Raw genomic sequence first — 16,828 nt, 5'->3', positions numbered from 1 at the left:
AAAATGCCAAACAAAAAACAAGTGTGGGATTGCACTTTTTTTGCAATTTCACAGCACTTGGAATTTTTTTCCCGTTTTCTAATACACGACATGGTAAAACCAATGATGTCGTTGAAAAGTGCAACTTGTCCTGCAAAAAACAAGCCCTTACATGGCCATATTGACGGAAAAAATAAAAGGAGGGGAGCGAAAAACGAGGATGCAAAAACGGAAAAGGGCAAGGTCGTGAAGGGGTTAATGTGGCATTCACAGACACACCATGCAAAGACTGAGTCAAATTCTCCCATTTTTATCTGGCTTCAGGTTTTATTTTCATATTGCTCACACATGTTGTTTGCCACAAGTGAGTTTGAACAAGCATCACATGCTTGAAACAAAAAAGTTGTTTACCCACAGTTTTGGAAAGGTGCCAACAATTTTGTCTGACACATTTTTGGGGGTTTATGTGAAATTACGTCCAATTTGCCTTTTTTTTCCCCCTCTGTTATTTTTCCTGTTGTCCCAATACACACAAAAGAAATAAACATGTGTATATCAAAACATGTGTGATTGCAATAATTGTCTGGGATAAATGCTTCATTTTCTGGAACAATTTCAAGGGTGCCAACACTTTCGGCCATGACTGTATTTCCGAAGCTCTGGCTTTGTCTTGTGTTTCTTGCTCAGCTTGTCTGCATGCCATTCTGCATACCCTGCTGCCTGGACTTTGCCGATCCAGCTGCTAACCGGCAAGTCTTGCCCATTGTGCCATTGCCTTCAGTCCTGGTTGCTCATCCTGGTCTACAAATTAGAGAATCTACCTCACTAGTTGAGCCCATAACAGTGAGTATCCAATTTGATTACTTTGAGAAATGCTTTTACGTGTTGCAAAATCAAATCCTACCCTTGGCACTAAATATATGGCTCATGTAGCTGTGATAAGGTCACTTAACTTTAACAGTTTTCCACACTAATTAACTAAAAATTATTCTGAATAGATCAATTTAACAAAGATAAACTGTATACCCCAATCTGCATTACAGCAGTTCAACTACTGTATTTCTCTTAAATACAGGATGGGATCCCTATTTACACACCTGTATGCAGGGCTGCTATCAGGGCATTGCTGCCCTTACTACTGTATGGGGCCCAGTGATTAGAAGCAAAAAGGGGGGCCCGAGCATGCTGGCAGCCTGGTCCACTCGCTCGGGCCCCCCTCTCTTTGCTTCGTTCTCCTCATCGGGCCCTGCACATTGTTTTCAAGCCTTCCAAATGGGAATGAAATGGGCACTGTCTGTACCTTTTTAAACTTTGGCCGGCCCGGGTTCTCCTGACGTAACACGCTGCTCCACTTCCTCATTCCGGAGCAGAGCAGCGTGCGGTGTGCCACATGGGCAGATGGTGTACAGCGGGCGAGCATGCGGAGGAGGTGGGTGGATCGGACGAGCAGAGGCAGTGGGCGGGCGAGCAGGGTGAGAAGAGGCTTACCATGGCTGCGTCTGGACTGGTAGTGTGTGTGGCTGATGAGGGAAGGTGTGTGGTGACTGGGGGGGCCCGCATCCAACAGGGCCCAGGGCTCCTGGGCCCTGTTGGACGTGGGCCCCCAGTCACTACTTGCTTCTGCCTGGGCCAGGGGGAGGCTAGTGGTGACTGGGGGCCCTGCGGCATCTAACAGGGCCCTGAGGAAAGGCTATTGGGGACTGGGGCCCTTGTCCAACTGTGCCCAGGGGGAGGCTAGTGATGACTGGAGGCCCAGCAGCATCCAACAGGGCCCAGGGAAAAGGCTTGTTGGGACTGGGGCCCTCGTCCAGCTGTGCCCAGGGAGAGGCTAGTGTCATGGTTCTCAATGGCAAGAGAACGTAATTAAGCATACAAAAGGACTAGCTCTTGGAAGATGGGAACTCGAGCTGACCATGAGCTAAACCTACCGCACAACTAACAGTGGCCGGGTAGCGTGCCTACGTTTTATCCCTAGACGCCCAGCGCCAGCCGGAGAACTGACTGACCCTAGCAGAGGAAAATACAGACCTGGCTTACCTCTAGAGAAATTTTCCCCAAAAGGCAGACAGTAGCCCCCACATATATTGGCGGTGATTTTAGAGGAAAATGACATACGAAGTATGAAGATAGGTTTAGCAAATTGAGGTCCGCTTACTAGATAGTAGGAAGACAGAAAAGGGAACTTCACGGTCAGCTGAAAACCCTTTCAAAATACCATCCTGAAATTACTTTAAGACTCTAACATCAACTCATGACACCAGAGTGGCAATTTCAGCTCACAAGAGCTTCCAGACTAAGAAATATTCAATCACAGAGAACTGGAACAAAAATGCAAAACAAACTTAGGACAACAAGTCCAACTTAGCTGATAGTAGTCTAGGAGCAGGAACATGCAACAGAAAGGCTTCTGGTAACATTGTTGGCCGGCATAGAAATGACTGAGGAGCAAGGCTAAATAGAAAACTCCCACATACTGATGGAAAACAGGTGAACAGAGGAGATGAAGCACACAAGTGCAGTACCACCAGAAACCACCGGGGGAGCCCAGAAACCAAATTCACAACAGTACCCCCCCCCTCAAGGAGGGGGCACTGAACCCTCACCAGAACCACCAGGGCGATCAGGATGAGCCCTATGAAAGGCACGGACCAAATCGGAGGCATGAACATCAGAGGCTGTCACCCAAGAGTTATCCTCCTGACCGTAGCCCTTCCACTTGACCAGATACTGAAGTCTCCGTCTGGAAACACGGGAGTCCAAGATCTTCTCGACAACGTACTCCAACTCACCCTCAACCAACACCGGAGCAGGAGGCTCAACGGAAGGCACAACCGGTACCTCATACCTGTGCAACAATGACCGATGGAAGACATTATGAATAGAAAAAGATGCAGGGAGGTCCAAACGAAAGGACACAGGGTTAAGAATCTCCAATATCTTGTACGGGCCGATGAACCGAGGCTTAAACTTAGGAGAAGAAACCTTCATAGGGACAAAACGAGAAGATAACCACACCAAGTCCCCAACACAAAGACGAGGACCAACACGACGACGGCGGTTGGCAAAATGCTGAGTCTTCTCCTGGGACAACTTCAAATTGTCCACCACATGCCCCCAAATCTGATGCAACCTCTCCACCACAGCATCCACTCCAGGACAATCCGAAGACTCCACCTGACCGGAAGAGAAACGAGGATGAAACCCCGAATTACAGAAGAAAGGAGAAACCAAGGTGGCAGAACTAGCCCGATTATTGAGGGCAAACTCCGCCAAGGGCAAAAAGGCAACCCAATCATCCTGATCCGCAGACACAAAACACCTCAAATAAGTCTCCAAGGTCTGATTAGTTCGCTCGGTCTGGCCATTAGTCTGAGGATGGAAAGCAGACGAAAAAGACAAATCAATGCCCATCCTAGCACAGAACGCTCGCCAAAATCTAGACATGAACTGGGTTCCCCTGTCAGAAACGATATTCTCCGGAATACCATGCAAGCGCACCACATTTTGAAAAAACAGAGGAACCAGCTCGGATGAGGAAGGCAATTTGGGCAAGGGAACCAAATGGACCATCTTAGAGAAACGGTCACACACCACCCAGATGACAGACATCTTCTGAGAAACAGGGAGATCAGAAATAAAATCCATGGAGATGTGAGTCCAAGGCCTCTTCGGAATAGGCAAAGATAACAACAATCCACTAGCCCGAGAACAACAAGGCTTGGCCCGAGCACAAACATCACAAGACTGCACAAAACCTCGCACATCTCGCGACAGGGAAGGCCACCAGAAGGACCTAGCCACCAAATCCCTGGTACCAAAGATTCCAGGATGACCTGCTAACGCAGAAGAATGGACCTCCGAGATGACTCTACTGGTCCAATCATCAGGAACAAACATTCTACCAGGCGGGCAACGATCAGGTCTATTCGCCTGAAACTCCTGCAAGACCCGTCGCAAGTCTGGGGAAACAGCAGATAATATCACTCCATCCTTAAGGATACCTGTAGGTTCAGAATTACCAGGGGAATCAGGCTCAAAACTCCTAGAAAGGGCATCCGCCTTCACATTTTTAGAACCTGGTAGGTAAGAAACCACAAAATGAAACCGAGAGAAAAATAACGACCAGCGCGCCTGTCTAGGATTCAGGCGCCTGGCAGACTCAAGATAAATCAAATTCTTGTGGTCGGTCAATACCACCACCTGATGTCTAGCCCCCTCAAGCCAATGACGCCACTCCTCAAAAGCCCACTTCATAGCCAAGAGCTCCCGATTACCAATATCATAATTTCGCTCAGCGGGCGAAAATTTACGAGAAAAGAACGCACAAGGTCTCATCACGGAGCAGTCGGAACTTTTCTGCGACAAAACCGCCCCAGCTCCGATTTCTGAAGCGTCAACCTCAACCTGAAAAGGAAGAGTAACATCAGGCTGACGCAATACAGGGGCGGAAGAAAAGCGGCGCTTAAGCTCCCGAAAGGCCTCCACAGCAGCAGGGGACCAATCAGCAACATCAGCACCCTTCTTAGTCAAATCAGTCAACGGTTTAGCAACATCAGAAAAACCAGTTATAAATCGACGATAAAAATTAGCAAAGCCCAAAAACTTCTGAAGGCTCTTAAGAGAAGAGGGTTGCGTCCAATCACAAATAGCCTGAACCTTGACAGGGTCCATCTCAATGGAAGAGGGGGAAAAAATGTACCCCAAAAACGAAATCTTTTGAACCCCAAAAACGCACTTAGAACCCTTTACACACAAGGAATTAGAGCGCAAAACCTGAAAAACCCTCCTGACCTGTTGGAAATGAGAGTCCCAGTCATCCGAAAAAATCAAAATATCATCAAGATACACAATCAAAAATTTATCCAAATAATCACGGAAAATGTCATGCATAAAGGACTGAAAGACTGAAGGGGCATTTGAAAGACCAAAAGGCATTACTAAATACTCAAAATGGCCCTCAGGCGTATTAAATGCGGTTTTCCACTCATCCCCCTGCTTAATTCGCACCAAATTATACGCCCCACGAAGATCAATCTTAGAGAACCACTTGGCCCCCTTTATTCGAGCAAACAAATCAGTAAGCAGTGGCAAAGGATACTGATATTTAACTGTGATTTTATTCAAAAGCCGATAATCAATACACGGCCTCAAAGAGCCATCTTTTTTAGATACAAAGAAAAAACCGGCTCCTAAGGGAGATGACGAAGGACGAATATGTCCCTTTTCCAAGGACTCCTTAATATATTCCCGCATAGCAGCATGTTCAGGCACAGATAGATTAAATAAACGACCCTTTGGAAACTTACTGCCCGGAATCAGATCTATAGTACAATCGCAATCTCTGTGCGGAGGTAGTGAACCAAGTTTAGGCTCCTCAAAAACGTCACGATAATCAGATAAAAATTCCGGAATCTCAGAGGGAATAGATGACGAAATGGAAACCAAAGGTACGTCCCCATGAGTCCCCTGACATCCCCAGCTTAACACAGACATTGCTTTCCAGTCGAGGACTGGGTTATGAGATTGCAGCCATGGCAATCCAAGCACCAACACATCATGTAGATTATACAACACAAGGAAGCGAATAATCTCCTGGTGATCCGGATTAATACGCATAGTTACTTGTGTCCAGTATTGTGGTTTGTTACTAGCCAATGGCGTGAAGTCAATACCCTTCAGAGGTATAGGAACTTCCAGAGGCTCTAAATCAAACCCACAGCGTTTGGCAAAGGACCAATCCATAAGACTCAAAGCGGCGCCAGAGTCGACATAGGCGTCCGCGGTAATAGACGATAAAGAGCAAATCAGGGTCACAGATAGAATAAACTTGGACTGTAAAGTGCCAATTGAAACAGACTTATCAACTTTCTTAGTACGTTTAGAGCATGCTGATATAACATGAGTTGAATCACCACAATAGAAGCATAACCCATTTTTTCGCCTAAAATTCTGTCGTTCGCTTCTGGACAGAATTCTATCACATTGCATAATCTCTGGCGCCTTCTCAGCAGACACCGCCAAATGGTGCACAGGTTTGCGCTCCCGCAAACGCCGATCAATCTGAATAGCCATTGTCATGGACTCATTCAGACCTGTAGGCACAGGGAACCCCACCATAACATCTTTAATGGCATCAGAGAGACCCTCTCTGAATTTCGCCGCCAGGGCGCACTCATTCCACTGAGTAAGCACAGACCACTTACGAAATTTTTGGCAGTATATTTCAGCCTCATCTTGCCCTTGAGACAGGGCCATTAAGGCTTTTTCAGCCTGAATCTCTAAGTGAGGTTCCTCATAAAGCAACCCCAAAGCCAGGAAAAACGCATCCACATTGAGCAACGCAGGATCCCCTGGTGCCAAAGCAAATGCCCAATCCTGAGGGTCGCCCCGGAGCAAGGAAATTACAATCCTGACCTGCTGTGCAGGATCTCCAGCGGAGCGAGATCTCAGAGACAAAAATAATTTACAATTATGTTTGAAATTCTGGAAGCGAGATCTATCCCCAGAGAAAAATTCAGGTAAAGGAATTCTAGGTTCAGATGTAGGAGCATGAATAACGAAATCCTGTAAGCTTTGAACCTTCATAGCGAGATTATTCAAACCTGTAGCTAAACTCTGTGGATCCATATTAATCAGGTGAAATCAGAACCATTCAAGGATTAGAAGGAGAGAGAGACGAAGGCTGCAGTAAGCAGAGATGCTAGTGAATCAACTAATGAGCAAACTCAGGAAAAAAAAAAAAAAAAAAAATTCTCTGCAGACTTCTTTTCTCTCCTTTCTTCTGCCAATTATTTTAACCCTTGGCCGGCCAAACTGTCATGGTTCTCAATGGCAAGAGAACGTAATTAAGCATACAAAAGGACTAGCTCTTGGAAGATGGGAACTCGAGCTGACCATGAGCTAAACCTACCGCACAACTAACAGTGGCCGGGTAGCGTGCCTACGTTTTATCCCTAGACGCCCAGCGCCAGCCGGAGAACTGACTGACCCTAGCAGAGGAAAATACAGACCTGGCTTACCTCTAGAGAAATTTTCCCCAAAAGGCAGACAGTAGCCCCCACATATATTGGCGGTGATTTTAGAGGAAAATGACATACGAAGTATGAAGATAGGTTTAGCAAATTGAGGTCCGCTTACTAGATAGTAGGAAGACAGAAAAGGGAACTTCACGGTCAGCTGAAAACCCTTTCAAAATACCATCCTGAAATTACTTTAAGACTCTAACATCAACTCATGACACCAGAGTGGCAATTTCAGCTCACAAGAGCTTCCAGCCTAAGAAATATTCAATCACAGAGAACTGGAACAAAAATGCAAAACAAACTTAGGACAACAAGTCCAACTTAGCTGATAGTAGTCTAGGAGCAGGAACATGCAACAGAAAGGCTTCTGGTAACATTGTTGGCCGGCATAGAAATGACTGAGGAGCAAGGCTAAATAGAAAACTCCCACATACTGATGGAAAACAGGTGAACAGAGGAGATGAAGCACACAAGTGCAGTACCACCAGAAACCACCGGGGGAGCCCAGAAACCAAATTCACAACAGGCTAGTGGGGACTGGGGGCCGCATCCAACAGGGTCCAGGGGGAGTCTCCACTAGCCTCCCCCTGGGAACAGAAATAATCGCAGCAGGAATGTAGCTAGGTGAGAGGAAAGGTTGGGTTTTTTTTATTGAAAGCAGCAAGCCTCACTATGTTTCACTGGCAGGATGGAGACACAAGGATCATGAGTCTCCATCCTGCCCGGGGCAGAATGGAGACATAGGGCAGGATTGGAGACCCAGGGCAGAATAGAGACACGGGGGCAGAATGAAGACACGGGGGCAGAATGGAGACAGAGGGCAGAATGGAGAAGGGGCAGGATTGGTGACACGGGGGCAGGATTGGAGACAAGGAGGCAGAATGGAAACAAGGGGCAAAATGGAGACAAGAGGCAGAATGAAAACATGGGGCAGGATGGGAGACATGGGGGCAGGATAGGAGACATGAAGGCAGGATCGGAGACACGGAAGCAGGATGGGAGTCAAGGGGGCAGAATGTTGACAAGGGGCAGAATAGAAACAAGGGGCATTAAGGGAGACACAGGGGTAGGATGGGAGACACAGGGGCAGGATGAGAGACACAGGGGCAGGATGGGAGACACTGGGGCAGAATGGGAGACAAGGGGGCAGAATGGAAACAAGGTGCACAATGGAGGCAAGGGGCAGAATGGAAACAAGAGGCTGAATGGAGACATGGGGGCAGATTGGAGACATGGGGGAAGGATTGGAGACACGGGGCAGAATGGAGACAAGTGGCAGAATGGAGACATGGGGCAGGATGGGAGACAAGGGGGCAGGATGGGAGACAAGGGGACAGGATGGGAGACAAGAGGACAGGATGGGAGACATGGGGCAGGATGGGAGACTTGGGGGCAGGATGGGAGACAAGGAAGCAGGATGGGAGTCAGGGGGGCAGGATGGGAGACACGGAAGCAGGATGGGAGTCAAGGGGGCAGAATGTAGACAAGGGGCAGAATGGAGAAAAGGGGCAGAATGGAAACATGGGACAAGATTGGAGAAACGGAGCAGAATGGAGACATGGGGCAGAATGGAGACATGGGGAAGAATGGAGAAATGGGGGCAGAATGGAGACAAAGGGCAGAATAGAGACAAGGGGCAGGATTGGAGACATGGGGCAGAATGGAGACGAGGCAGAATGGAGATGGGGTAGAATGGAGACTGGGGGCAGGATAGGAAACATGGCGCAGGATGGGAGACAAGGGGGCAGGATGGGAGACATGGGGCAGAATGGAGACACGGAAGAATGGAGACATGGGGCAGGATTGGAGACATGGGGCAGGATTGGAGACAAGTGGCAGAATGGAGACAGGAGGCAGAATGGAGACAGGGGGCAGGATTGGAGACATGGGGCAGAATGGAGACAGGAGGCAGAATGGAGACAGGGGGCAGGATTGGAGACATGGGGCAGGATTGGAGACACGGGGCAGGATTGGAGACATGGAGGCAGGATGGAAGACAAGGGAGCAGGATGGGAGACATGGGGCAGGATGGGAGACATGGAAGCAGCATGGGTGTCAAGGGGGCAGAATGTAGACAAGGGGGCATAATGGAGACAGGGGTCATAATGGAGACGGCAGCAGGATGGGAGACACGGGAGCCGGATGGGAGACATGGTGCAGGATGGAGACATGGTGCAGGATGGAGACATGGTGCAGGATGGAGGCATGGTGCAGGATGGAGACAGAAGGGGCAGGAATATGGTGCAGGATGGAGACAGATGGTGCAGAATCATGGGGAAGGATGGATATGATGGAGACATATGGGGCAGGATTATGGGGCAGGATTATGGGACAGATGGGGCAGGATCATGGGACAGATGGGGCAAGATGGTTAGATCATATGGTGCAGGATGGGACATCACATGGGGGCAGGATAGGAGAACATATGGCTAGAGCCAGGAATGAGACACACGGGGGCCAGGATGGGGAATATTATTGCCATAGGGGCTAATTAAGGGATATTATTATTGCAGTGATGTGTTTATTTTATTTTTTGAGGATACTGTTTTAAATGGAGGAGCGGTTCTGTTACTGTGCAGAGCAACACTGTCGCCTTTTTTTCTTCATCTGGTGTAGCTTAGAATTTTGGAAAAAAATAAGTAATGTGTTTTGCAAGTGGTGCTCTAGATAACTGTGTTATTTCCTGCAGAGACAAGCCCTTGATGAAAGAAGTGATGGCGGTCTGTGCTAGATGAAGATTAAAAGCAAAGATGATGGACTTCACCTAGAGACGTCACTGGTGAGTCAGTTTGATACCTGTACACTGACACTCTACACTGTATACTATATACAGGGGTCTTGTGTACAATATCACCAGTGATCACTGTATTACCCTTACATTATACACTATATACAGAGCTCCTGTGTATAATGTCACCGGTGATCACTGTATTACCTGTACACAGACACTGCATACTAAGTACAGATCTCCTGTGTATAATGGCACTTATGGTGATATTAGTATTGTTTTTTTATTACTGACCAGTATTGTAGTATTCAGTCAGTATGTGGTGCTAATATGTTTTCCGGCCATGGTGTGGCGGCATTTGTTCCTTGTATGTGCTATTATTTGGTCACTATGTGGTGGTAATATGTGGTCTGACCATGTTGTGGTGGTATTTGTACCTTGTATGTGGTATTATTTGGTCACTATGTGGTGGTAATATGGTGTCTGGTCATGGTGCAGTGGTATTTGTCCCCTGTATGTGATATTATTGGTCATTTTAAAAATTGAAAAATAAATAAAAATATACCTAAATTGTATTGGTCTACCTTGTCGTGGTGGCGGCTTAAAAAATCTTTTGACTGTGGACAGTTCGAGGGGTGGAGGCGGGGCTGTGGTGGAGCCTGGTGTCACGGTTCCAACCGTGCTGCCAACCATATGTCACGGATCCCAACCATATGTCCAAGATCCCGAGGAGGATACCTTTATCGTCCCCACTACTCACACCAATTTGTCACGAACCAGGGTTGTTTGATTGCCCCTGGTTCCTTCTGAAGGGGATTTATCTATATCCCACTTCCCAGTTCCGGTTTGGAACTTGCAGCTCTCTCCGTCGCTACAAAGATTCCCAATCACACAGAACAAAGTATGCTGCCACCAGCTCCAATTCCACAAGGGTTAATGGGTCCGGAGCCAACCCAAATCAGTAGTGTAATTCAATTCAGAGGAAGCGACAGTTCTTTTATAGAGCAGAGAGAGACAATTTAGTAAATTATATATTTTACTCCATAAAAAGGTAGGCAGTGTTTACAAAGTATAAAAGATATTATGCAGAAGACAAAATCATGTGTACATTACAAATTACAAATATAATTGGATTAAAATTGAATGTAACTCTTACATAGCGTTCAGATCATTTCAGCTTGTGATTGGCCATGTGCTATGGAGGAGAAAGGGCTTCCATATATCCAGATGCATGAGCACAGCTTTGCCAAGCTGTTGGTAGCTCGCTTCCTGGACCAACTCTCTCACTCTCAACTCAGCAGGGGTAAAGATATGCCCTCTTGTCGTGACATCACTGAGTGGGCTGAGTAATGACATGCACTCTTTTCCCTACTATTTACGCTTTTTGAGTCCCCAGACAAAGACATTCCTTGGGAAAGGGGAGGGGGAATGAGTGGCCTTACGGGATTGGTCATCTGCAGTTTAAAAGCCATAAACTGCTCACACATTGGTATCAAGTTGCACAGTGCATCTGCCATAGGGCTTTGTTTGTTGTACGAGCGAATGCAGAGAGGGAGAAAGGGGGGTCGAAACTGCAGTGTGTGTGTCTGTGACATGGTAATTTCTAGAACTAATATCACATTATGACATTTTTACATTATCGTGACACTTGGGTGGAGTCTCAAGGGGGCCCCGAAAATTTTGCCAGTATTGGGCCCCAAAATTCCTAGTGGCAGCCCTGCCTGTATGTCCCCCCTATAATCCCCATCCTGCTAAGCTAGCTCATTCAGTCTACTAATGTTTCAGGATATAACTCTATGTGTCACGTTAAAGGCCATCCAGTCACAAATGCCTTCCAGGCTGACAGTCCCTCCTGTCCTAACGTCCTATGGTTAAAGCCTTACCCAACTAAACCCACTTTGGTTTCGTAGACTTTGGTCTACAAAGACCTTCCAGAGCTGAACATTTTCAGGATTGATAGTTCTCTCATCGGTGGCTCCTATTTTACTTAAGTCTATATGCACACAACATTTTTTGAAGAAGTCAAAAACAACAACTTTTAAAGTGAAAACTATTTCAGGAAACGCTACTTCTTTGGGGAGCTTTCATAATTACTTTTTATACTTTGATGCGGTCTTAAAGAGTTTTTGTAGCGTTTTGGGAGAGTTTTTTTTTTCTTCAGAGCATTCTTTACAGACTTCTGATTTGACAATGCCTAGCTTGATTTCATTAATAGTTGCTTCAAAGGAGTGACATGGTTTCTTTTTTATTTTTCATCTGGCATGTTCAAAACTTGAAGAGAAAAAAAAAATTGAAAACAGATAGCATATGAACAGCAAAAAAAGTCTTTCAAGTGTTATTTTAGAAATATTTTGTTTGCATTATTTGGAGCAGACACAATCCTCAAAAAGTGTGCACATACTTACCTCAGCTTCCTGTACTACATGGCACGCTTAAATTACATGCCAGAACTTCTTCTTGTTATCATGCTGTACTACCTTCAATTTAGAAGACTCCCGCCACATCTGACTTGATTTATTTATTATGCTTTGCATATATAGAGTGATTAATTCCACAGCCCTTTACAGACATCATCATCACTGTCTTCATTGGGGCTCACAACCTAAATTGCCTATCAGTATGTCTTTGGCGTATGGAAGGAAACTGAAGGACACAGAGGAAACCCACGCGCACAGCATAAAAACTTGATGCAGATGTTGTTCTTGGTAGGATTTGAACCCAGGACCCCAGTGCTGCAAGGCTGCAGTGCTATCCACTGAGCCACCATTCTGCCTTTACATGATTCAATAGGGCTGCCTATAAAAGCCTTTTTTGAGTACTAAGAGGTGCCAGAGTATTAGTTTCCATCCTTCCTTTTAAGCTGACTCTGGCATTTCCTCCCGTTCAGCTGGTAGCTAGAAAATTGACATACCTACTGTAAGCTATCATGGCAGGACAGAAAACTTCTGTAAAACATGACTTTCCATAGATTTAATTATTTTTTGTTTACCTGGACAACCCCTTCTTAATCAGCAAGTCTACCCCCTTAAAATAACAAAACTCATACTCACCTCTGGTGCCAGCGCCATTCCAGCAGTGCCTCAACTGGTTCTCCTAGGGATCGCGTGACATTGTTACGTCACACGATCCCTGCGGCCAATCAGCGTTGGCTTCACTTTCCCCGTCTTCAGATGAATTAGACCAGTGCCGAGACTGCAAGATTTGGACATTTCGCTTCATTCTTCCGCTTTTAGACGTATCAGACATCAAGAGGAAGGCAGAGCTGCGGCTGGCCTCTCATTTCCTCTTGATGGAAGTATGTACGAAGGCAGGAAAAGTAAAGCCTGCGCTGATTGGGCGCATAGACTGTGTGACATAACAATATGAAGACATCACAGAAAAATAGCAGCAGTACTTGCCATCTTGCTCTTGCTGGAGAAGAAAAAAAAAGCCATTCAGTATAAAGGCGCCGACCTGACACTGTAGGTTACTGTGCACAACCCTGCTGACAGGTTCCATTTAAGCTTGTGAGCAGAAGATCTACCTGAAAGTGATCAATTCTCAGTTTCACATATTAAAATGCTGAAAACAAGTCCCTGGCTATTTTTCACACAAATCCAACATTAGTGTTTCTTTTCCTCTTGAATAAGGTCCAACCATTTAATTAGGAAAGGTCAGTCAATACCGTGGGTTGCTTTTTTTCTGTTTCATCCAGTCGGAGTGTATACAAAAGCAGCAGGACAGGGAACTGTCAGGCTCCGGTGGTTTCTATAGAAACGATAAAAACCAGAACAGATGGGAGAGGTTATATTGCATTTTGTTACAGAGAATTGATGTGACTTGACAGGTGTACTGTAGTGATGTCAAACGCTCGGCGTTCTTCAGCTAGGATCTGGGTTGAACAGACATATTCTGTGCTTGTAAATAATTTATACCATGAGAAATGTTGTGTACAAATCAGAGCAAAGCTGCACTCTGCGAGTCCGTGATATTGCCGACTGCTTCCTAAAAAGCCTTTCCCAGTTTCTAATAGGCAATGTACAAACAAAAGCAGCCTTGTCTTTGCCTCCACCTGTTTTCTTTAAGACATGTACCATACATTGCATCAGTAAGGTAAACAGACCATGAAAGTGAAGACTGTTCTAAAGGTAGAATTCTCTAGCTGCAGAACTATAGAAAATGCTGCTATTAGAAGCACAACATATTGAAGGCAGGGACTACGTAATAAAGTGGAGGCCAATAGTGCCATCTTGTGTTATTTGGGTAACAACTGAAGCATTATCTAACAACTTGAATTTATCAGCAACAAAGTTTTAAGATTTCAGAGCAAGTGCAACACACTAGCATACGCAGACAGAAAAGGGCCCTAGTGCAAGAACCATCAAAATGCACCATTCCACCTGCTTTGGAGGTGTAAGTGGGTCCCCTTACCTCTTGGACCCCTGTGCGGCTGCACTGGTTGCACCAATGACATGTTCACTCCTGCTTCAATGACATAATGCCGTGGGCCCCTTTCTTTTTTATTTTTCATCTTCGACCTTTCAATAACTATGACTTTTATTTTTTGATACAGGAAAGAAATATATCTTGGTACCGTGTTAGCCAGTAGATAGAAAAATATTTAGAATTGAGAGTCCTCAGTGGTTGATACCTTTTAATGGCTAACTGAAAAGATGGTAACAAATTGCAAGCATTCGAGACTACATAAGTCTCTTCATCAGGCAAACACTAAAACAAATTCTGAAGAATCACATATTTATGCACAACATAGTATAGAAGAAAAAAAAAGAAGAGAGGAAAAAAACCATGGATAAGCCAGGTGACATGAAGCAGAATTACCATGGGTGATAAACAGTTACGTCCATAAATATTGGGCCAATTCTTAGATAAGGATTGTTTTATTGTCCTGTGATTAGGGTCTCTGTTGTGATGACTCCCATAGTCTGATGGGCAAGTTCCTTAGTTGATGTAAAAAGACATAAATCCGTGTGACACATTCATTCCTGCAGTGAGAGTGTCAAAGGTCGTCATCAGTTTATACTCCCAGACTCTCCTGTCTTTCTGCGATTTGAAGTTACCCTTTAATACAAGTAATTTCATGTCCATAATGTTATGATTTGGGAGACAGAAATGTATTGCCACAGGTATATCCATTCTTTTTTCTCTTATTGTATGGCGGTGAGAGTTCATCTTTGTTCTCAGTTTCTGCCCTGTCTCCCCTACATACAGACCCCCAGTTGGACATTTAGTACAAATAATTAAGTACACCACATTAGAAGTGACGCAGCTGAAAGTACCTGGTATCTTGTAGTCCTGATGTGAATTGGGGATCTTTATCTTGTCCGTGGTCATTATAAATGGACAGGTTTTACATTTTTTCTGGTTGCAAGGAAAGGTACCTGCAGCTGTTGGAGAGGACCGGGAGCTTCTGACAATGATGCTTCTTAGATTTGGGGGCTGCCTAAAACACAGTAGTGGGGGGTCTGGAAAAATGGATTGTAATCAGGCATCTTTTTGCAGTAAAGGTTGTAATTTCCGTGCAGCTCCCCTTAGCGCCTCCAGATTTGGACTGTAGGTCACTACTAGAGGTACCCAGTTATTTTCTTCTTTAGCTTTCTAATGTAGCAGCTGATTCCTTGATATTCTGGTGGCTCTTGTGATCTGATTTTCAATTGTTCTTGGATGGTAGCCCTGATTCAAAAAGGTCTTTCTGAGGCGACCCAGGTGTTCATCTCTATCCATTGGGTTGGAACATATATGATTGTATCTGATGGCTTGGCTGTAGACAATGGAGTTTTTTATGTGTTTTGGATGGAAACTTTCCCATTTAAGGTATGTTGGACGGTCGATTGGCTTCTGATACAGGGATGTCTCTATTTTATTGTTCTGCAGCTTAATGATGGTGTCCAAAACGTTAATTTCAGTGCAGGAGTAGTTGAGTGTCAAGTTGATGGTAGGATGAAATTGATTAAACTGTTCATGGAACGACTTTAGCTGTGGCTCAGACTCCGTCCAGATGATAAAACTTACTAAAAGGTAACTTCAAATCGCAGAAAGACAGGAGAGTCTGGGAATATAAACTGATGATGACCTTTGACACTCTAACTGCAGGAATGAATGTGTCACACGGATTTATGTCTTTTTACATCAACTAAGGAACCTGCCCATCAGACCATGTGGGGTCATCACAACAGAGACCCTAATCACAGGACAATAAAACAATCCTTATCTAAGAATTGGCCCAATATTTATGGATGTAACTGTTTATCACCCATGGTAATTCTGCTTCATGTCACCTGGCTTATCCATAGTTTTTTTTCCCCTCTTCCTTTTTTTTTTTTCTATACTATGTTGTGCATAAATATGTGATTCTTCAGAATTTGTTTTAGTCTTTGCCTGATGAAGAGACGTATGTAGTCTCGAAAGCTTGCAATTTGTTACCATCTTTTCAGTTAGCCATTAAAAGGTATCAACCACTGAGGACTCTCAATTCTAAATATTTTATTTTTTGGACACTTGAGGTGTATCATGACTTGTTTTTGCAGGGCAAGCTGTAATTTATATCAACTCTTTTGGCTGCATACAACTTTCTGGTCCCTTTTTCAACCAGGTTTTTAGAAGGTTAACTGTCAGAAACACAACAATTCTGCCATTTTGATATTTTGTTTTCATTTCAAGGTTCACTGAATGAAAGAAATATTATAAGATAATTAGATAAGCATGCCACAGAGCCAAATATGTTATTTATTTATTTTTTAGATTCTATTTACGTTTGGCAAATGGGGAATGGGTTCTTGAATTGTAATATTTTCTTAGTTTATATTTATTTTTCCAGTGATCACTTGATTGCTTGTACAATACACTGAAATCAAAACCTCCAAAAAATTAGTTGGCATGAAAGTTGTTATACATGCAACATATAGGAGCAAGTTCACACTAGCTAACACAGACATGCAATGCAAAGATTGTGTCAGCTTCTCCCCTTTTTATCTGGTTTCAGGTGTGATTTTCATATTGCCCACAACTGTTACTTGCCACAGGTGAGTTTGAACAAGCATCACATGCTTGAAACAAAGTTGTTTATCGCAACGTTTAGAAAGGTGCTGTGACAGGGTCACTG

This window comes from Ranitomeya variabilis, chromosome 2, assembly GCF_051348905.1.
Source record: "Ranitomeya variabilis isolate aRanVar5 chromosome 2, aRanVar5.hap1, whole genome shotgun sequence".
Taxonomy (NCBI): Eukaryota; Metazoa; Chordata; class Amphibia; order Anura; family Dendrobatidae; genus Ranitomeya; species Ranitomeya variabilis.
Note: the sequence above shows the minus strand (reverse complement) of the source record.